Consider the following 24,092-nt stretch of genomic DNA (forward strand, 5'->3'; position numbering starts at 1 on the left):
CTGTCCTGGTTGCTCCTCTTCCGCCTGTACCTGTTTTGCAAGATACACACAGCTCATGTCCCCATCTCATCGTGAGTCACCGCTGGCATTGCTGTTAGCTTCTGCAGCATGCCTGTTCCCTATAGCACAGGCCTTTCACACACACTGCTCCCTCCACAAACAACACCACTACTCACCCTGCATGCTGCACCAATGCCACCAACTCCAGGAAGCCTTCCCTGATGTCCACTCACTTCCCGAGGGACCCAGTCTCTGCCCATGGAATCTCCTTAGTCCTTCTACACTGTTTGAAACTATGGCACTCACTCTGATTGTAGGCTCTTGACAACAAGGATCACGTTGGGCTACCACTCAACTCACACACCCAGCTCAGGTGGCTGACAACATACTGAATTCAAGTTCACTAACGTCTGCCTTGCACAGACACCTCAACTTCCAGTTTCTCCAGGTGTGGGAAGCTCTTAGCAGTCAGTAAAGCAACTTCTGAGCTGCCCTAAAATCACACGGAGGGAAAATTACAGACACTGAAGGCACCTGGCAGCCTGTCCAGGCCTCACCCAGGACCACGTGCCTCGCTGTGCACAGCACGCGCCCACCTCTCTGTGAAGTTTGCACAGCGGCTTACGCCACACAGGAAAGCGCCATCAGGATCCTTGAAATACTGAGAAAGAGAAGCCACTCCACAAAGGCAGCACATTGTTTCCGGAGAGTTGTGTTCCTTAACTGTGCCCACGTATTTCAACGACTGCTTCGATATCTGCTGCCCTAATTTTAAAGGCATAACAAAATTCTAAACAAAATGAGTCAACTTTGCATGTTGAAAAATACTGGGGGGCTAGCACTTTGGTGTAGCAGGTAAAGCTGCCACCTGCAGTGCCGGCATCCCATATGGGCACCGGTTCAAGTCCCGGCTGCTCCACTTCCAATCTGGCTCTCTGCTATGGCCCGGGAAAGCAGTGGAAGATGGCCCAAGTTCCTGGGCCCCTGCACCCCCATGGGAGACCTGCAGGAGGCTCCTGGCTCCCGACTTTGGATTGGAGTAGTTCTGGACACTGCGGCCAATTGGGGAGTGAATCAGCAGATGGAAGACCTAATTCTTTCAAATAGATAAACAAATCTTTAAAAACTCTGCATTTAAAAAAATATTGGCTGTCAAGCTGTTCTCAAAATGGGGCAAATTCTCTTCCCTCGAGTTTCATGCACAATTCTGCATCTACGATGACACACAGGAATGCTATGGCAACGACAAGCACACCATGTCACTTCAGAGTGGCGTTTTATATTTGTTGTGAGTGCCTTCAACAGTTTTTAGTCCAGTTTAAAAAAAATATATTTTTAAAAGTCTCATGATACTCACTGGTAAGAATAGGAAGCACGTTCCTAAGTTATCCCTTTTCTTCCATTTCATACACCCAGGGAGGGTCATAACATATAAAAATCACCGCTGTGTGGGTTTGTGGGAGGGGATCAGATGTACCTGGGACTTGGAAACAAGAAAATCTCATGACTGGGAACAGAGAGGCAGGCTCCAGAGTTGGGGCTGAAAGTCCCAGGTCCCACACAGGGAGTGTTCCCTACTGTGTTTAGGAAACATAGCCAAGCCCCCTCACCGAGGTGCCTGGACACAAGCTCCCTGGAAGTATTGAGTTAGGAATAGGCTGACATTAGCTCTGAAATACACATGCATCAAATCCTAGCTATGTGCAGAAATAGGCAATAGGAAAAGGCATTGCCTGCGTGCCCAGCACGACCGGGGAGCATAGCATCCAGATGGAGCTCTTTCGGGATGACAAAGCCACATTTGCAATACAAGTTCAAGACCACCCACTGCTGTGCAACCTCCAGGACAGGCTGAGGAAGCCATGGGAACATCTAAAGTGAGTTCATGGAACATTTACACCAAGAAACCCAGTAAGACACACTTGACAGACATGACAGATGTATTCCTTTGACACAACCTGATGAAAGAGAGATAATGACACATTGTTTGAAAAATTGGGGGTGGTGTCATGGAGCAGCAAGTCAAGTTTCTGCTGGCACTGCTGGCCTCCCATATTGGGATGCTGACTCGAGGTTTGAGTCCCAGCTGCTCCACTTCCAATCCAGCTTCCTGCTGACGTGCCTGGGAAGGAAGAAAACGGCCCAAGTACTTGGGCTGCTGCCCCCCATTTGGAAGACCAGGATGTAGTTCCTGGCTCCTGGCTTCAGCCTGGCCCAGAAACAGCCCCTGGCTGATGTGGCCATTTGGAAAGTGAACTGACAAAATGACAGGAGATTAATCTTTTTTTATTTTTATTTTTTAAATATTTATTTTACTTGAAAGTCAGAGTTACACAGAGAGGAGAGGCGCGGGGGCAGGGGAGTCTTCCATCCAATGGTTCACTCCAATTGGCCAGAACCGTGCTGATCCAAAGCCAAGAGCCAGGAGCTTCCTCCGGGTCTCCCACGTAGGTGCAGGGGCCAAGGACTAAGGCCATATTCCACTGCTTTTCCAGGCCGTAGCAGAGAGCTGGATTGGAAGACGAGCAGCCGGGATTCAAACCAGCGCCCATATGGGATGCCAGCACTTCAGGGTGTTAACTCGCTGCGCCACAGCACCGGCCCCAAACTTTGGTTTTTTAAAAGATTTCTTTTATTTATTTGAAAGACAGAGTTACAGACAGAGGTAGAGCCAGAGAGAGAGAGAAGGGTCTTTCATCTGCTGGCTCACTCCTCAAACAACCACAATAGCCAAAGCTGAGCTGATCCAAAGCCAGGAGCCAGGAGCTTCCTCCAGGTTTTCCACGTGGGTGCAGGGGCCCAAGGACGTAGACCATCCTCCACTGCTTTCCCAGGCCACAGCAGAGAGCCAGATAGGAAGTGGAGCAGCCAGGACTCAAACTGGCGCCCACAGGGAATGCCAGCACTGCAGGTGCTGACCCCCGAAGATTAATCTTGATTGCTATCTCTCCCATTTACTCTCACTTTTAAATTTTTTTAAAAAAGTCTCATTTTTGTTCCCAAAGAGAGAAGCAGTAGCAAACTTCTAATGAGCCTGTAGATTAGACAGAAGACAGAAATGAAACAACCCAAATGGAAACCTTGCACATGGAAATCATTTTTTAAAAGGAATATTTACTTCATTAGAAATAAAAGCTAGTTTACTTGAAGGAAGAATTAAAGGGACTTCACTGGAAAACTCTATAAAACATGCACAGAATAAATCATTCCTACTTCACAGAAACCGAGAATTAAAATATTCTTTCCAAGTCTCTGGATGAAACTTAGCAAAAATCCCATTGGATAAATATAAGCTTATCATAGTCATGAACACCAATATGAAAAAGCCTACATAAACATCAGCATTTCGAAACCAAGGACAAGGACTAATGGAACAATTTGGAACTTCAGAAATGGAAGATGGTTTTAACATTGTGTTTACAACAAATATTTGTCACATTCATGGTCTAAAAAGTCATGAGGGTACTTCAAAAGACTAGCAGAAAATAAAATTTTCTTTTGCTGCAAAATTTTGATATCCATGCATAGTTTTGCATACTAAATTTTCCATGAATGTTTTGAAAACAACTTGTAGGCATGGGTTTCAAAACTTTTCACCCCAAAATATACTTGTCTTTTAATTCCATTTTTCCATGAATTTTCAAGGTACTCTCAAATAATTTCAGTGGATGTCAAAATGCATTCCACACAATTTAACACTCACGTATGATAAAAATCTTTCAGTAAACTAGCCACTGAGAACTAGTTCGATCGGATTATATTAGTTCCTATAGCATATCAGGCATTGGCTAAGACTCAAATATTTAGTAGTTTAACATTTGAAAAGCACATTTTTTGCTCACACAAAGTCTGCTTCCAACCCAGAGTAGCACTGTTCCAAGTGCTGCTTCCCAGGGTGTGCATCAGCAGGAAGCTAGGAGTGGGAGAGGAGCAGAGACTGCAATCCAGGTAATGGGAGACAGAACGCAGGAATCATAAGCAAAGTCTTAACCCACAGGCCACACCCCCAATCCAAGGCTTTTTTTTAAATAAATTTTTTTAGATTTATTTATTACAAAGACAGGGTTGGGAAGGGAAGAAGGAGGAGGAGAAGGAAGAGAAGACAGGCAGAGAGGAGGAAGGCGGGGGTGGGGGTGGGGAGTTTGTCTATCTGCTGGTTCACTCCCCAGATGGATGCAACAGCTGGAACTGGGTCATGCTGAAGCCAGGAGCTCTGTCTGGAAGCGGGGACTCTGTCCAGGTTTTCTACACGGGTGCAGGGGACTAAGTACTTGTGTCATCTTCTGCGGCCTTCCCAGGCACAGTAGCAGGGAGACAGACTGAAAGTGGAGCAACTGTGACTCCAGCCAGGCCTCATACAGGATGCTGGAGGGGTCGCAGGTGGCAGCTTAATCCACTACCCCACAACGAGAGCCCCAAGACATCTTTTTAAATAGCATTAAAATGTCATGTACCCAGCAGATAGAGAAAAGACCACTGCAGTACCACACTTTGATCTGTGTTAGAGAAACTTGGGAGGGAAGGAGACTGATCACTTAGAAAGCTCCCACTATATACATATCAGCTCCCAAATAGAGCTAATGAAACACTAATAGATTTTTTGGTGGAGTTTGAAACACTAATTTCATAGAATACTCAAGGGCCAATAACAGCCGATATTAACTCTTGTTTTTGGAGGTGTGGTGTTTATCTGTTAAACTGTATAACAAATTTCCTTTCATCTTCATATACAGTCCCGTCCCCCTCCCCCGCCAACATGTGTGACGGCCATGTGGCCACCAGAGTATGGTGCAAACGTTAGCACTGGTGCACTCATCCCCTTTCCAAATTAGAACCTCCCACCATGGCATCCACCATGTTGACCCCGACCACCAGCAATCAGCTTTGCTCGATTTTGATCCTCCTCATAGGAAGCATGCCATACGTTCTCTTTTTTTTTTATTTTTATGTTTTTTAATTTTTTGACAGGCAGAGTGGACAGTGAGAGAGAGAAAGAGAGAAAGGTCTTCCTTTGCCGTTGGTTCACCCTCCAATGGCCGCTGTGCTGCGGCTGGTGCACCGCACTGATCCAAAGGCAGGAGCCAGCTGCTTCTCCTGGTCTCCCATGGGGTGCAGGGCCCAAGCACTTGGGCCATCCTCCACTGCCTTCCCGGGCCATAGCAGAGAGCTGGTCTGGAAGAAGGGCAACCGGGACAGAGTCCGGCACCCCGACCGGGACTAGAACCCGGTGTGCTGGCGCCGCAAGGTGGAGGATTAGCCTGTTGAGCCACGGCGCCATCCTCTTTTCTGATTTAAAACGCTTGAAGCACAGGGCGATTTTTCTGAGATAGCAAGGAGTACTTGTATTTCTCCTCCTGGTCCTGGCATGCGCCTCTTGCTAGGCTACGGCAGAGCACGGGATCTCTCTGAACACAGCCTGCAGCTCCTCTAGCATCTGTTCCAGCCGTGAACTATTTCTCTGCAGCACCCCGGGACCACTAGTGCCCAGCATCTCCCGGGGTGGCAGGTGGCCCCTCATATTTGCTTCCCTGACACCTTCTCAGGCGGCTTCACACCCAAATGCTACCAGTGAGGAGCCGCCCACTAAAACACCCGGCTGGGGACACAGCGATTTTCAACGTGTGCCTCTTCCTAACGGATGATCTCCCCAGGACCCCAGAGGGAGGGTTTCCAGCAACTTCTCTACCATCCACAGAGCCACAGCCATGCTTCCTTCCAACACGGTCTGGAGCTCAATCTTGGGCAGCCCTGGGGACAGTGAGGCGGGGCAGGCAGAGTCTTTCCACATCTGTATTCTCAGCTCTAGGTGTAGCAGCTCCTTCCTTCTGTCAATTCATAAGCCTAAACGAAATGTACAATTTCCTTTGTGTATACACATACATACACAGTTCATCATATGGCTCACATTAGTAATAGAAAGTTCACGTCAACCAATTAAAAAAAAAGACGTATTTATTTGAAAGTCAGAGCTACAGAGAGGGAGAGGAAGAGAGAGACAGAGAGACAGACAGAGAGACAGAGAGAGAGACAGAGAGAGAGACAGAGAGAGAGACAGAGAGAGAGACAGAGAGACAGAGAGAGAGACAGAGAGACAGAGAGAGACAGAGAGAGACAGAGAGAGACAGAGAGAGACAGAGAGAGAGAGATCTTCCATTTGCCGATTCACTCCCCAAATGTCCTCAACAGTTAGGGCTGGGCAAAGCCAGGAGCTTCATCCAGATCTCCCACGTGGGTGCAGAGGCCCAAGTATTTGGGCCATCTTTCCACTGCTTTCCCAGGTACATGAGCAGGGAGCCGAATAGGAATTAGAGTAACCAGGATTTAATCCAGCATCCATATGCGGTGCCAGCGCTGCAAATGACAGCGTAACCCATTGTGGCACAACAAGGGCCCCCAAACCAATTTCATATTTTAAATTTATCTTTCACAAAAGCACCAGGCCCCACATGGTTTTACTGAGTGTTCTACTAAGTGGTCTAAGGCCAGATAGGTCCAAAATTACAAAAAAAAAAAAAAAATAGTATCACTGACAGCATTAGGAAAGAGTACAAGAAGCAAAAGCACATATCAGTGTTAAACTCCAGAAGACAGAAAAAAAACCCAACTCCTATCTCAATAAAGTGGTAATGCACTGGGGCCGGTTGTGGTGGTGTAATGGGTAAAACCACCTCCTACAATGCCAGCATCCCAGATGGGCACCAGTTTGTGTCCTGGCTGTCCCACTTCCCACCCAGCTCCCCACTAATGCACCTGGGAAAGCAGAAGATGATGGCCCAAGGTACTTGGGCCCCTGTACCCATGTGGGAGACCCAGAAGAGGCTCCTGGCTTTAGCCTGGGCCCACCCTGGCTATTGAGACCATTTGGGGAGTGAACAGCAGATGGAAGATCTGTCTCTTCCTCTACATAACTCTGACTTTCAAATAAATGGAACCTTAAGAATAAGTTGTAAAGCACCACGATCAACAGAGACACATTCTAAGAGTGTCATTTGATTTAACAGTAGGAAATATACCAACACAACATACAAATAGATCCACTAAGAAAAACCATAAAACTATGGCCATAGGTAGGGGGGAACCTTTGACAAAATTCAAAACCCAGTCCTGGTCAAGACATATACTCAGGGAAAAAAGGAATTGATGTATAAACATCTTAGCCCTAAAGTCAACATCTTACTTAACATATTTACCACTTAATTTTGAAGCTAGAGGCATTTCCACCATTGTCAGGAATAAAATATAGATGCTATTCCCCTTATCTAACATCATTCTACTTAGCCAGCTCAATTAAGCAAGATAAATCAAATAGACTCCTAGAAATTGGAAAACTAAATCTGTACAGATATTAATATGAATAAACCTAGAAGAATTAAGATAATGAGGAGGTAGCTCCACAGTAAAAGAATTTAATAAGGTAGCACATCTAATAGTGGTTTGACCCAGGTATCGCACTTCTTTATACACACATACACATATAAAACCAAAGTTAATCAGCATATGAAAAACATACCTGCAGTCTATTGTTCATTGCAGTATAATTCATAATAGCTAAGATATGAAAGCAACATAGGTGCTCATCAATAGATGAACACAGAAAATGTGAAACTGAAATACCATTTAGCCATGAAACCTGACATCCTGGGGCAGCCCTTTGGTGGTTGGGGCAGTTGGGATGCCCACATTCCATACTGAAGTACCGGGTTTTGGGTTCAGGATTCACTTTTTTGTTTTTTAAAAGATTTTATTTATTTGAAAGAGCTACAGAGAGAGGTAGAGACAGAGAGAGAGGTCTTCCATCTGCTGGCTCACTCCCCACATGGCCACAACGATCCAAAGCCAGGAGCTTCTTCCAGATCTCTCACAAGGGTGCAGGGGCCCAAGGACCTGAGCCATCTTCCACTGCTTTCCCAAGTCATAGCAGAGAGCTGATCGAAAGAGGAGCAGCTGGAACCAAGACTGGCACCCATATGGGATGCCGACACCTCAAGCCAGAGCTTTAACTCACTGAGCCTCAGCACCAGCATCATTGGTTCACTACTACTACTACTACTACTACTACTACTACTTTTTTTTTTTTTTTTTTTTTTGGATAGGCAGAGTGGATAGTGAGAGAGAGACAGAGAGAAAGGTCTTCCTTTTTGCTGTTGGTTCACCCTCCAATGGCTGCTGCGACCAGCGTATTGTGCTGATCTGAAGCCAGGAGCCAGGCGCTTCTCCTGGTCTCCCATGGGGTGCAGGGCCCAAGGACCTGGGCCATCCTCCACTGCCTTCCCGGGCCACAGAAGAGAGCTGGCCTGGAAGAAGGGCAACCGGGACAGAATCCGGCACCCCGACCGGGACTAGAACCTGGTGTGCCGGCACCGCAAGGCGGAGGATTAGCCTGTTAAGCCACGGCGCCGGCCTGGTTCACTTCTGATTCCAGCTTCCTGCTGATGTACACCTTGGGAGGCAGCAAGTGATAGCTCCAGTGCTTGGCCCCTTGCTACCCATGTGGGAGACCTGGATTGAGTTCCTGTCTCCAAGGTTCTGCTTGGCCCAGCCCCAGCTTTGGTAGCATTTGGGAGAGTGAACCAGCACATGGAAGATATCTTTTTCCCACTCTCACTCTGCTTTTCAATTAAATACAGATTTTTAAAAAAATATTGTGAAAAAAATAATTGTGAAAAATGTTAATGACTTAAAAGACATAATTACATTTTAAACGGAATTCTCTTTGAGACACATAAAAGTGATAAAACACTTCATAGACTATACAACCAAATAGGCATTAACACCACATTTTTATAAGCCTTAACGCTTAGACGTGCTAATAGCAGTTCCATGCATTTAATGGTTATGAGCAAATGAACTAGAAGTTCACCAAGAAATATGAGGGTACTTCAAAAAGTTTATGGGAAAAGGGAAGTAAAACGTTTATTTTGGAGCAAAAGTTTTTAAATCTGTGCGTAGTTTTTCATAATACCTATTTTTCTACGTACTTTCTGAATACCCTTATGGTTAAACAGCAAAATGTACACATGCATATCACTGAATAACTACATGCATGCATTTATGAGTGCGGGCCTCTGAAATGCCGTGACACACAGCCGGAGTCTTTAGGACAGATGGGTCATAAATCCTCACATGTCACCACCACATATGCAGCTACCCAAAGAGCCGCGATCAGAACTCTTCTTTCACAAAGGCAGCTGTACAAAAAGAACATCTCATTTATTGAGAAAGCGTCAACATTTTTATGCACATACGCAAGGCTTAAGCAGTTGACGCCGTGATAATGGCACTTCTGTGAAGTCCAATTTGTACCAAAAAAATTATGCAATTTGTACCTACGACGTCGGAAAGGATATGAAGATCAGAGACTCAGCATAATGAATTGTAAAATATAATGCTTACACTTTAAAATAATGAGGGAAAAATACTCAAAATATGAGGAAAGGCAGTAGTGCGCATTTGGTGCAGTGGTTACACCGCTGTGTGGGAGGCCCACAGTCTGCCTCGCTTGGGTCCCAGCTCCTCCACTTCAGATGCAGCTTCCGGCTAACGTGCACCCTGGGAGTAGAGCCGCTGACTGTGGCCCAAGCAGCTGGGTCCCTGCTACCCACACGGGAGTCTCAGATTGAGTTCCAGACTCTTGGCTTTGGCCTGGCCCAGCCCTGGATGTTCGGGATTTGGAGAGTGAACCAGCAGGGGGAACATGTCTCTACTTCTCAAAATGATAATTTTTAATTTATTTGAAAGTCAGAGTTACAGAGGGAGGCCTTCCATCCCATGGTTCACTCCCTAATTGGCCACAGTGGCTGGAGCTGTGTCAATCCGAAGCCAGGAGCCAGGAGCTTCTTCCAGGTCTCCCATGTGGGTGCAGGGGCCCAAGGACTTGGGCCATCTCCCACTGCTCTCCCAGGTTATAGCAGAAAGCTGGATTGGAAGTGGAGCAGCTGGGACTAGAACCAGCACCCATATGGAATGCCAGCGCTGCAGGCCAGGGCATTAACCCGCTGCACCACAGCACCGGCCCCTAAACAAGAATAATTTTTTAAAAAAGATATTAGAGTGAAAGAGTACAGGCAGCTGCACACAGGCAGCTCACTAGAGCTGACGCTGACCATTGTCCACCCGCAAGTGCTGCATCCTGGTCAATAGCCGTGTTCCCTCCGCCCCCAGCCCAGTTTAGGACACGTCTCTGTGCAGAGAAAACATGTTTGTTTTCTGTGTGGTGGCTCTTCCCCACTTCAGCCACCCGGCCATCAGCATGCATCTCTGGAAACACTCTTGGTCACACCCAAGCCATGGTCCAGTGGCTTTCCACCGATTCACCCCACCTAACATGATGCAGTTATCCTGTGGACAACCAACACTGCACTAAGGCTCTCCTACTGCACAGATAAAATAGCAACAACACTTAGCAATAAAGAAATTCACAAAACCTCTTTTTAGAATATTTTAACACACATTTGTAATACAGAAAAGGAGACTAGTACAAGGGCAAAGACATTCCTGGATCTTGGATGGGATCAGTAACATCACAGGGATGTCAGTTCTCCTTAAATCAAAAACTGCAGCAGAATTACCTCTGCCAATGAAAATATCAGTACATCACTAATTATGGAATGTGATGATTCTGAAGTTCATCTGGAAAACAGACACACACGTGCATGAATCATGAAAACACTAAACCCAGCCAGGGGAAGAGCCCTGAAGATATTAAAACACATCCATACCTCTTCAGTGACAACCAGGTGGCATCTACACATGACAAGGACAGAAACAGCCATGAAGACAGAAAATCCACAGGCAAGCCTCACTGTTTTGCCAACTTGGTCTACACAATGTGATCTGCCAAGCCACCAGGGCCATGATGGACGTTTTAGTAAGTTGTACAAGGACAATTGGAGAGTCATTTGCAAAAGGGGAAAACAGAGCCAAGTCTCAATGCCATAAAATGGACCTGACCCATCAAAGCAAAAATTCAAGCCACAAAAATGCTAGAAAACATGGGTAACTTCTCTGTACCCTGTACACAAATAGCTGCTTTCAAGTATGATACGGTCTAGATGTCATTTGTCGGTACAATGAACAAGTTTGCCACATAAAAACAAAATCAGTCCCTTTGCATACTGGATGCATCATAAGCAAAGTTGAGGCAAATGAAAAACAAAAGGTTTTTTAACATATAGTACAAAAGGCTGACATCCCTAATATTTGTGTATCTAGAATACTATGTATTATATATACACACATATAAATATATACACACATACAGTATATATAACCCAAAACTTGGGGATAGAGGCCAAAAGTCCAAGAGAGAAACAGACAAAATTCATGAACAGAATTTGTAAGATACAAAAATTGTCCTTAAATATATGGAAAGATGCCCAAGTCTACTCATAAGAGAAAAGCAAATTAAGATTGCACTGAGCTATCGTTCAGATCAGCACAAGTTAAAGTGCTTGGAAACCACCGCGCCACTAAGGCTGTAGAGAAATAGATTTTCTCACACTGCTGGTGTGCTTGTAACCTGACAAAATCCTCACACAGGGGAAGTGAGCAGTATCGTGGACACAAAGCTGCAAATGCATTCACCTCTCGACTCCAGAAACTCCACCTTTAGGAGTGCGTGCTGCAAATAAAATGAAAACTGACACGTGCATAGGAGAATTCATCACAGGATTACAACTACAAAATACTGCCAGCAAATGTGTGCGTATACGTAGAAGACAAGTTTCATCACACATAATGAAATATTTTGTAGCTGCAGAGACCAATGAAGGTCCTTATAAAGTGATTTCCACAACATACTGGTAAGTGAAGAAAGCAAAGTGGAAATGAAAGAGAACATTGCAGGCTAACTTTAGTGTAATAAGGGGAGGGTAGCACTATATGTAGGTAACATTTTTAACACAACCCCCCCCCCACACACACACACACCCCTACCTGCTAATTTTTTAAAAAAAAAAATTACAGGAAGAATAAACTAATGACTTCGATGGGGGAATGGAGTGGAATAAAAAGATTGAAGTGGTGCGTGACACTGTTTTTGCCTCCCAGAATCACATTAGTGTTTCACATATCCCAAAGTCTCCTCAGTGAGTATACAATCAACAGAACCCAACATGGAGGCTACAGGTCGAAGGGCCCAGGGCCTTCAAATACACAAACTTGAAAGAGAAAAGAGGGATGGGGTGGGAGCTGTAGAGTGGAGAGAGCACCAAACAGGTTGAATGTTAAGGTGGAAAATTCTATGATCAGGGATGCACACACACGTGGGATAAAACCATAAAGAAACGGGAAGCTGTGACAGTCAAGATGGTGAGGCTATCTGGGAAGAGATGAAGGTTTGTGATTTAGGGACCTCGAAGGGTACCCAGAAAGGTGCATCTCTTGACCTGAGAGAGGTTACAAAGGTGCCTGGCTCTCATCCAGCTGCACGGTTGATTTGTGTGGCACTCCAGGTCTGTGCTTTCCCATCCAGGACACAGCTATGGGGAGAGGACTCAATGTCAGGCCACTTCTCACCCACCTGTGTGATGCTCATGCAATCTCAAGTCTTTAGTAGCTTTCTACTGCTTAGCACCCTACACTCCAGGGGACGGTGCATGATCAAAGTGCATTCTAATTCTCAGACTAGCTGCACAAACACACGAATGGGAGACTTTAGGGGTTGCCAACAATAACTTCTGTGACGCGTTCCAGTACCAACCATAAATTCTGCACTGCTTGCTCTGTCAGCTGTTTCAGATTACCAGCATTGTCAGCCTCCTTTGGCTGCATAGACAAGCAAAATAAAACTGCGCTTTGTTAAAACCTTAGAAAAGGTGAAAGAGGCCCAGTGTTTCCATCTAAGATAAGGCCTGAAATTTTGTGAGCTCCATGGACACATTTATAATCCTGGCTGCAGGCCGTTTGGGCTTAAGTTAGCACACTTCAAGAATCTTGGGATGATATTTGAACACTGAAAACATTTTGGGGGAAAAACAAGCAAAAAATCAAAGCTGTATCGTCTAGCTTTGATCAGTTAAGTTGTAGCAAGTGTAACCACTTAAGTCTGATCAATGAGCTGACAACTCAATCAATCACAGAAGTGGCAGCCTCCAAAGGAGCCACAGGACTCACTGGGGCCCTTTCCCATGGGAGTGTGGGCCTCCCATGGCAACAGGCAATGCTACACTCATTTCTCACCTCTATCAAGAAACCATGCCTACCCCCTCCCCCAAGCACAGGCAGGCACAACTGCATGGTCTCTGCCCATTCTCGAAGTCCCCAGAAGTCTGGCTGAAGGCAAAGGAAACATTTGTTTCACGCGACCTCCGTTTTAGGAGGTTACCCATTACTCCCTTCCCTAACGGTTCTTGCACCTTGTGCCCCACCTTCCTCAAGGCTAAGAGAGTCCAACAATTATCCCACTGCCTCTCCTATGTATTTCTTCCACTACTGCTTCTGCAGAGACACTCCTGAACATGAGAATGTTGAATGTCTGCAGGCATACAGAGGTTGGTTACAACATTTAGGCTTGAGTAGTCAAACTCACAGCGACAGAAAATAGAATGGTGGTAACCAGTCCTAGACAGAGAGGAAGGGGCAGTGTTGTCTAAGGGACACGGCTTCAGTGGGGGAAAAAGACAAAGCTCTTGTGGTAGAAGGAGCAATGGTTGTACGTGAATAGACTCATGCCATGGAGTTACTCTCTTGATGGTTCACACTTTGTTACACATAGCATTCTACAGCTTAAAAGACATGGATGGTAACCTTGGGCAAAATGAAATTGTTTGGTCAAGTCCATCATTATCATCGCTGTTCTCTCAAAAGTGTGAGTTTTCTCAAAGGGAGGCAGAGCTTCACCCATGAGCCTAACAGCAGGTACTCAAGTCCTCTGCGCTGCTCTACCCAGGCTGGAGTCCAGCCTCACTTTGCACAGGCGTGGCAGCCCGCCTTCCACATCCAGTCCCGGAGGCAGCACTGGGGAGGAACTAGGACTCTTGGTTCTCATGGGAGGCTCCCAGGGAGCTTTATTCAGGGTCTTTTCTCCTGGGGCATCCCTGCCTGTGGACAATTTTGTAAGCTGCCACAAAACTTGCATTCACCTTTTTTGATGCCAGCATCACAAATATTTCCTTTTGATCCCATATTGCCCCTTTATGGCAGGCTAATTACTTTGGGTGCCTTTTTTTTTTTTTTTGTCTTGTTTCCACATCTGAGAAATGGAAACAATGGTCACGCTGACCTGGTTGGGTCATTACGAGGATTAACTGCGATAATGTAGAACTGCTTTAGCCCCGAGCCTGCTCACTGCACACTCAGTAAATGTTTTCTATTTTTATCATCCTCACCTGAGCCCTTCTAGAAACCAGGGCACGTTCCTTTCATCCTTAAATACCTTTCCTGCTCTCTTGGCCGTGCTGCCTCAAATTCCTTGCAACTGGCTTCCATCAGCACCACAGTTTTCTAACACGAAAGAATAGCTTAAAATCTAAATGCGTGAATAAACCTAGTGAAGCCCTTCTCCATACATTAAGTCGTTTTCCATGCTTCAGTGTAACTGAGTGGGGTAACACTTTAAACACTTCAAAGAGTTTCCCACTTTGAGTAAACGATGAAAAAGTATGAGTACAGGAAGATATGTCCTGGAAATTCCCACCCTAAAATTCTACTTTTTTAAACTAAAAATCGACCTACAAGGTGTTCTACATGGTGCTACAGGTTCTTTGGATTTGCTAAAGCAAGTCTTTGTGATTTTGTTTAAAATAAATGCCAAAGAGATGCCGTATGTTATTAAGTTTGTTTCCCCTATAACTTTCTTCTCATTTCTATAAAGCAAGCACAGTCCCTCCTGAAAGTCCAGCTCCAAACACCTTAGCCTTGTGCATCAAGAAAAGGCACAATGGAGGGAGACAGACACTCGGGCAGAAGTACAAACACCAGGGTCCACACCCCTCTCCCCGGCCAGCTGGGAAGAGATCACAAGGGCAGATGTCTACTCCCACAGCTAATTTTGCTCACCGATCCTTGGTTTTCCTTGTTTAACACTGAAGCTATATGTGGAAGCATTTATGTGAAGGAGCCAGTCTGGAAACATCACTGTTTCAATAACTGGATCACTTGCAGGCGTTTTAGATGAAAGACTACAGTGTTTCGGAAGCACACTAGGGCGCTGGCAAGAAATTGTTCTTGGCTATGGTGACTGAGAAATGACTTCAGTGTTACTATAGAAGCCAAATTCCCCAAGTCCAGTGTCCCTCGCTCCTGCCCCAAGCCCAGCTCCTCACAGTGGACAGCTACCAGGGCTCGCACCCTTGTCTCTTGTTGCTTTATGCTCTTCAGACAGCACAGGGCCTGGGATCCTTTTTGACTATTTCTATCACGTAGCAAAGGCTTGAGTAAACCAATCACCAATGAAGTCTCAAATTGAGAAGACAACAGTTAATTTGGCCAAAAGAGAACTCAAATGAGATTAAAGGCCTCAAGTTTGACATCAGAGGCGGCCCACATGTTCCACAGCCAGAGGGAAACCAGTCAGTTACAAGGTCCAAGCACCAGCTGTTAGCCACACAGGAGACAGTGGGGATAAATACAGATCGACACAGTAAGGTAACAGAAGCCATGTTTCTGACTTGTAGTTAAAACAGCTTCCGAAGGGAAAAGCAGTACATGTTCTGTCAGCAGAGGCTTTTAAGATTTATTTATCTGGAAGGTAGAGTTACAGAGAGGCACAGGCAGAGGGAGAGTGGTCTCCCATCCACTGTTTCAGTCCCCAAATGGCTGCAACAGCTGGAGCTGGGCTAATCCAAAGCCAGGAGCTTCTCCCAGGTCTCCCAACAAGGGTGCAGAGGCCCAAGGACGTGGGCCATCTTCTGCTGCTTTCCCAGGCCATAGCAGAGAGCTGGATGGGAAGAGGAGCAGCCAGGGTTTGAAGATGCTTGTACTGCAGGTGCCAGCGTTACCCGCTATACCAGTGCCAGCCCCTCATCAGGGGCTTTCACATGTGTTTAATATCCTGGCTAGCCAGAACAGTAAGAATAAAGCAGATGAGCAGCCGGTGGTCGTGAGTGTGGACTCTCACGTCAGGCTGGTCCATGTGTAAGTGTGGTCAAGTTTCCCAATTCCTCTCTGCCTCCATCTCATCATCTGTAAAAAGTACTCATCTAATGAGGTTGTACTCTGTGAGACACTGTACTTCCTGCACGCCCAGCTGTACAATGACCATTACCTATTGGCCAACGTAAGGCAGGTTAGAAGGGAATGAAATGGCATAGGATCATGCTTGAGCCAAACAGCAGCACGCACTGTAGCATTCCCTGAGCGAGACGTGTCCTTGCAGTACAGCAGTCCTCGTGTCTGACGTCTGATGGCTGCCATAAGCCTCAGAGACGCTGCACGCAGTTACACGAAGTCAGGATAGCTGAGGTTCCTAAGTATTTGAGCACACTTCTTAGAACTGTTGAAGAAATGCCAGTGTGTGTCTAACGTCCTCCAAGAAGGAAAACTTGGAGTTCACACCCTGAATTTCCAAGGAACGGAGAGAAACGAGGCAAACCAAGCATTTGAGGAAGTCACAGAGAAGTGAAGGTTAGGGATCATGGTGCATGTGGGCTGGGTTGCTCATCTAGTACCCATGCCCTCGCCCTACGGGTTAGGGATCAGGAGAGACAAGCAGAGAGCATTCTGGTCAGTGTGAACATGAGAACTCAACACCAGGTATTAAATGATTTACAAAGACAGTGACTTATAAAGCTGGGAATAGTGGGTGCTGGCTTGAACTCCCCAAAACATCCCCTTCCTCTCCAAAATCACATGATCTCATGGTCCAGAAGACTACCCACCACCATGGTAAACAATTGTAGCACTACACACAGCCTGCGCCAGCCAACTGTACTGCTTCTTTGCCTCCCTACTCCAGTTCTGAACTAGGTTACGCTTGTGTGCAGATGGCGCATAGGATCTGAACCCCAGGTGCCAGGAATCTGGGGATGGTGTCTGCACTCCTGTCGTGGACGAAGGCTAGCCATGTGGAGCTCACCAGCTCACAGCACCCCAGTTCTTCCTGGAGCCACTTATCCCACTGCTCATTCAGGTGGCTAACGTAGGCATGACCTTACTCTTAAGGGTCCAGGGCAGGCACGTGACCCAGATCTTCCAGATCAGAGGCTTACATTCTCTGGGCTCAGTAACTGGTTCTCAGAAGGACCTACGAACAAAGCCAGGAATTGGGCTCAATTTCATGGTCTTTTTGAAACTGCTCTTTCTCTGCTACGCCTGTAACTACAAGGATGTGAACCTGGCATTTCAGGCGGCTGCTGAACCAGCACGTAGCAAGACGTGCTTGAGAGTGAAGCCAACAAGGAGGTGAGCAGAGACTGGAGACAGAAACACCAAGTCCTGGTGGCCCTGGCAGAGCCCTGCATCCAACCAGGGCTGGCATCAGACCCACTTCTTTGAGAACATTTTACTCCTCTCTCCTTGTTAACCAGTCTGCTTTTTCTTCTACTTTTGTTACAGTTGTACTCCCTGCCACTCCCCTCCCTTGCACCAAGTCCTGAATTATATGGAGAGTATTGGAGGAAACAAGAGGGAGAGAACAAGAGACCAATGAATGCTGGCTGGTACAGGACTTCCCAATTGTATTACAAATTACATTAAGTGTCCAGCCTCGTGCCAAGTGCCATTATCCCATTATCTCACTAATGATCAGCTGAAGAGGTACTATATACACACGAGCACTTAACCACAAAAACATGCAGTTTAGGATCCCTGCAGACAACTACAACTAAGGCAATTACCATACCAGGCTAGAACGGAAGCAGCACTGAATTACATAAAGGCTAAATTAGAAAGAGCTGTTATAGTGCAGCCTGTGCCCGCAGCCCTCCTCACATAGCACGATGGATGCAGTTCATGTGTTGTTCACCTAAGCCCCAACATGTATGCTATCACATTGCTCACAATGCAAAGGCCGAGGGCACACAACCTGATGTGGGATCCGACCTCCATGCAGTTTCCTCTCTTCCTGACCCTGTCACTTACTGTCTCTGTGCTGTCAAAATAATTCCTGCCTGGAGAACTAGTGTAGGCAACACACAGTCCGGCCATCTACAGTTAGACTGGAGCCAGAGACGTGACAGGCTCCGAAACAGATGATGGCATTTCTAAAGTGGACAAAGTACTTAATGGAAATTAAAGCAAATTACTGGAACTATTCCATGACACAGATCACAGAATGGTTTGCAACAACAAAGATCCGGCCACCTCTGATCAGTCCCATTCTTTCTACCATGTGGAAACAAGAGCTTCTTCCACTGTTGAAGGCCAAAACTTCATCCCAATCCCATAGAGAAATCTCAGTTTTCCAACCAAACAGGAAAGTCTCAGCAGAGCAAGAGCCCCTAGTCTCACAGCTGTTCTGTTTTTTTTTTTTTGTTTTTGTTTTTTGTTTTTTGTTTTTTTAATTCCAGGACTGTCAGAGTCCTTCAAATAAGGAAGGTAGCACTGAACGTATGTGGGGGAGACCAAGGAGAGGGCTCCAACACCCCCAGCAGCAAAGGTTCTCCATGCCCGTAAATGTCTCCCCTCAAAGGCAGCTGCTTCCTAGCTTTCCAGCCTCCCCAGTGGTCCCTGCCAACTCTCAGCATAGAGAGCAGCTCACTTCCTTCCCTTAGGTAGAGCAATTGAGACATCTGCTAATTTCTGCCGTGAGTACCCTCATCTACCATCCCCGAGCCTTGGAATTCATCCTTTCCCAAGGTTGGGGAGAGGTGGTAGGGAGCTGTGTGAATACTAATGTCCCCGTGTTATACTTCTCTAATCTCACAAGGGGCTCATGTTCTACTTTAAGCATGGGCCCTTGTTACCAGCTATGTATAACTTCTTTTCAATTGCATTTTTTTTTTGACAGGCAGAGTGGACAGTGAGTGAGAGAGAGAGAGAGAGAGAGAGAGAGAGAGAGGTCTTCCTTTGCCGTTGGTTCACCCTTCAATGGCTACCGCGGTTGGCGCGCTGTGGCCGGCACACCGCGCTGATCCGATGGCAGGAGCCCGGTAATTATCCTGGTCTCCCACGGGGTGCAGGGCCCAAGCACTTGGGCCATCCTCCACTGCACTCCCTGGCCACAGCAGAGAGCTAGCCTGGAAGAGGGGCAACCGGGACAGAATCCAGCGCCCCGACCGGGACTAGAACCTGGTGTGCCGGCGCCACAAGGCGGAGGATTAGCCTAGTGAGCCGCGGTGCCAGCTCAATTGCATTTTTAAAATCAAAATTTGGCTGGAGGAAGCTTATGTTTAAGTATAAAATATTATGAAGGTAGGTGTGTATGTGTGTTTGTGCATATGTGTGTGTGTGGGGGTGCATCCTGCTTTTTAAAAGCCATAGATTTTCATTACATGTTTGAAACTAAGAAATTATAACCCATCCACCCAACTTTCAACACCTTCCCCTTTGAGGAGTTTTGAAGAACCTCTCCTTTTCATCTTGCATATCCTTGAATAATTAATCAATTCAACTGATCAGTTTGTTCAGACAAAACACTCACAAATTTTCACAATTTAAAAATAAACTGGAGCAGGCGCTGTGGCAAGCAGGCAAGGCCACTACTCGCAGTGCCAGCATCCCCTGTGGGCGCCAGTTCAAGTCCCGGCTGCTCCTCTTCCAATTCAGCTCTCTGCTATGGCCTGAGAAAGCAGTAGAAGATGGCCCAAGTCCTTGGGCTCCTACACCAGGATGGGAGACCCAGAAGCAGCTCTGGGCGCCTGGCTTCAGATTGGCCCAGCTCCAGCCACTGTGGCCATTTGGTGAGTGAACAAGTAGATAGAAGACACCTCTCTCTGCCTTTCAAATAAATCTTAAAAATAGACACAATACAACAATATTGGATTAGAAGTAGAGAAAAGAGATACCTCATTTCAGTACCCAGCATGTATAAGTGACCATTTGTTATAAATTTTCACTAGTTTTATGGGACACTAAAAATGTGTGAACTCTTGACACTAAGGGTTTTTGTTTTTTTGTTTTTTTTAAAGATTTGTTTGAGAGAAAGAGAAAAAGAAAGGGAGATCTTCCAGCCTTTGGTTCACTCCCCAGATGGCTGCAATAGCCAGGGCTGGGCCAGGCCAAAGCCAGGAGCCAGAGGGTTCATTCGAGTCTCCCTTGGGTATGGCAGGTACCCAAGGACTTGGGCCATCTTCTGTTGCTTTTCTCAGGCCATTACAGGGAGCTGGAACAGAAGTGGAGCAGCTGGGACTGGAACTGGCATGCAAATGGGATGCTGGTGTTGCAGACAGTGGCTTTACCCGCTACACGACACCTGCCCCGCTGGGATCCTTCTTCAGGGTGACAAGAAGGTGCTAGAGCAGCAAAATGAGTTAATTTTCTTTAATCCAACTTTGCTTACTCTGCCACTTTCAATAACCATGCCAGGGGGCAAAGCAGTGCTGTTCCAAGTGTCACTGCCCTCCTTGGGTGGGACTTCCTTTGTTTGTTCTTTCCAGCGCACATCACGATCCATCAGAACAGTATTAGAGACTTATAGCACTGAATTCTACCTTGTGTTTGAATCTCCTTTGCATCCCTAGTAATTGCACATGGAGTAACACTTCCAACATAAAACCACTGGATGGATGAGTACTCTTTCTCATCTTCAAGGACCTAGAAAGGAGCTGTGGGTTATACAGAAGGGGCCTGTGTGTCCTGTGACATTGTCACCTCAGTTCCGAGTGCAGAGAAATCTCAAGGAGGTGTGAGAAGCTGGAATAGCTACAGAAGGCCTCATGGGAATCCTTGGAGACTTAGGAAGACTTGGAGTGCAAGAGGCATGGTAAAAGCGACTCTACAGAGAAGCCAGGCTCGAGTGCCAGGGGTCTTGGGGGACCTCAGAGATCGGAACAGCCACTGGGGCTGTGAGACAAACTACCTACCCAACAGCAGTGGGACCTTAAGGCCACAGGAGGTGTACGTGAGAGGCCACGTTTCCAGTTCCAAGTCAAACATGGCCAATACCAATCAAAGGTGGACCATCTCATGGTGAAGACTGAGATGTGAAATCAGACCTGGGGTCAAAACTTTACACAGTCCGTGCCCTTGGACAGCAGGCTACTGCTCTGTGTCTCGCTGCCATGAAGCCATAATACCAACAGCACAGGGCAGTCATGGGGACCATGGGAAAAACAGGGCATATTCCATTTGTTAGCAACTATGAAGACTAGTAGGACATCATGTAGTTTTAAACTACCCTTAACAAACCTCAGAGTGTGTGTCCACCATCAGCATATGCTAACTGTTTGCTCAAAAGATTCAGGAATCTTTCTCCTGGGACAAAGCAGCTGTGAGTCCTGCAGCCTCAACTATCCAGGCTTGGACTGGGTCCTTGGGGCTTGAAGCAAAGTAGCCAGCTGGAGTAATGAAGAGGAGCTCGGGGTTGTGGGACTTATGACTTCACATCAAGGAGGCTGCTCAGGTCCTTGGCAGAAAGGTTTTCATAAACAGAGCTTTTATTATTGTTTCTAAGACAATCATTCCCCTGTATGCCTGGGAGGCAGCAGAATTTGGCCTTTTGAGATAAAGACGGCTCATCTCTCTGTAAAAACATTTGACTTAAATATAGTCTCTGGCTGTCTCCCGGGGGGATGTCCCTCCTTCAAAACCTTTCACATCGAGGGTCATTCTCAAGTTCTGCTCATCTTTAAGTAATCACAGAGTTACCCACCAAGTAATTATATGTCCCAGTGTTGTTATTCATTTCAGCAAGAACACAAAATGAAATTAGCATTCTCTTCCTACTGTGAAGTTGATCTTTCCTACTCTCATCCCAGAAAACTCTCCCTTAACATTCCTAAAGAAACAGGATCTCCTACCTTTATTAACATGCTGGAATCTGAGCAAATAAACCAGAGAGGAGAGAAACAGGTCACGGAGCAGCTCAGACACGCAGGGCATCCGAGGCGGCACCCATGGCCCCAGTAGGCCACGGATGCTCTGTGCTCTGCTCCTACTTCTTCAGGCTGAAAGGGCGACAAGTCCTCGGTGCTGAAAAAGGGTTGGCTTTGGAGACCTGTTTGGCACAATCCAGTAGGAAGCCTGACACTTGATACATGGGACCCTGAAATTTTTTTTAAGTGGAAAATGAAGAAAGGTTTCTCTCCAGTATTTTATCTTCTCTTAAGCAGGCCCCACACTCCAGGAGAGGTTCGTCGCTAGCAGGTGACACGCAGCTGCAAGAGTGAGGAGCGAGGACCCTACCACTCCCTCTTTTCCTAGAGGACATGCAAAGCCAACTTTGTTTCAGTAAGAAGCAAATGCAAGCCTCTGCCTGGCCCTGTCCAAAGCCTACACCGGACAGACCGAAAACCGAATCACAGCTGACTATTCCCTGGATATAAGCTTATGTACTAAGTAACCACCTACAATTCCCTGTGTTTACAAGGGGAGTTAGTTCATCTTTTTTTAAAAGATCTATTTGAGAGCAAGCAAGTGAGCTACCTATTGATTGATTTCCATTTGCTGGTTCACTCCCCAGATGGCCACAATGCTCAGAGTTGGGCCAGGCAAAACCCAGGAGCTTCTTCCATGTCTCCCACATGGGTGGCAGAAGCCTAATGCACTCAGGCCATCTTTCACAGCTTTTCCCAGGCACATCAGCAAGGAGCTGGGCTGGAAGTGGAGCAACTGGGACATGAACTGGCAGCTGCTGAAATCACAGGCAGCTAAGCTGCCAACAGCAGCCCCCATCTCTCTTTTTAAATGCCTTTGTGAGAAAGGCAGAGAGAGAGAGACAGAGATGGACAGAAATACAGAGAGCTCCCATCTGCTGGTTCATTCAATACTTGCAATGGGTCATGGCTTGAGCCAGGGTCAAAGCAGGAACTCAATCCAGGTCTCTCATGTGGGTGGTGGAAACCCAGTTAACTAAGCCAATATCGTTGTCTCCCAGGGCCAACATTAGCGGAAAGTTGGGGTCAGAAGATACAGCTGGTGTGTGTGCAGGGGGGGGACTTTGTGCTATAGCTGGTAAAGTTACAGCCCACAATACCAGCATCCCATATGGGTGCCAGTTTGAGCTCCATCTAGCTCCCTGATAATGTACCTGGGAAAGCAGCAGCAGATGGCCCAAGCGCTTGGGCCCCTGCACCCATGTAGGGGAGAAGCTCCTGGCTCCTGACAGGCCCAGCCCTGGCTATCATTTGGGCAGTGAACCAGCAGATGAAGATCCATCTCTCTATCTAACTGTGCCTTTTAAAAAAAGATACAGCTGAGGAGCCCATGCACTCCACTTATGGAACACCATGGGCCTCTTAACAACTAGGCCAAATGCCCACCTCTTCATCTCCTATAACAGCATGTTAATTAAATGAGCACATAAGGGAGACTTCATAAAGAAGGAAATTTCCATTGCCCTACACAGTACAGCAAATAGCCATTGAAGGAATCACTATCATTTAAAATACTGTTTTTGTAACATTATTTTGAAATGATTGTGCAGAATGCCTGATTCTTAAAACCTGAATTGTGTTGGGCACTGCCAAGTTTTGTCAATGTAGCATTAAATGTGATTTTTGAAACACATTCTCAGTCTTGCAAAACATGGTTCTCTCCTGATGAGCAACCGGCACAATGCTTGTTAGAAGGGAGAACAGGGGACAAGACCCCCGTTTTCTCCAGTGAGCTGCAGGGACCCTGGCGGCTGCAGATCCGCCTCAGACTGCAGAGTGCCTCAGTCTCCAGCCACTGCCACTGCCACGGTGCTCAGCCTGCCTGCGGTGAAAGCAGCCCCCGCATACAAGCAGCTGTGAGGAGGGGGAGTGGCCCGACCTGAGCGCAGGGCTGGGAGAAGTGCGACACACGCACAGCAGGAACTGGTGCACCTGCCTCAGCTACTGTGAGGCGGGCACAGAGAGGGAAGAGGTGGAGTTGGGCAGTGACGTGAACTGGGGCCTTTTTGATAAAAACAGCTTTTGGAACCTGTCATGGGTAAAAGCCAGACACGTTAAGGACGGGAAAGCCTGAGTGTTCCTGTGCCACACACCGAGAAGCCCAGGTGAAGACAATGTCTATCCTTGAAGAGCACGGTGGGAACGGAGGTGTGAACCACGCTCCTGCAGACAGACCAAGGG

The 24,092-nt window shown here is 46.7% G+C and overlaps 1 protein-coding gene across 1 annotated transcript in view; it reads right to left on the minus strand.

The window, feature by feature from the left end:
• Positions 1–24,092, minus strand: part of CCBE1 (collagen and calcium binding EGF domains 1) — a 244,664-nt gene that overhangs the window by 128,041 nt on the left and 92,531 nt on the right. The gene's annotated exons all lie outside the window — the stretch shown is intronic.

Source organism: Lepus europaeus, chromosome 9 (genome assembly GCF_033115175.1).
Source record: "Lepus europaeus isolate LE1 chromosome 9, mLepTim1.pri, whole genome shotgun sequence".
Classification (NCBI taxonomy): domain Eukaryota; kingdom Metazoa; phylum Chordata; class Mammalia; order Lagomorpha; family Leporidae; genus Lepus; species Lepus europaeus.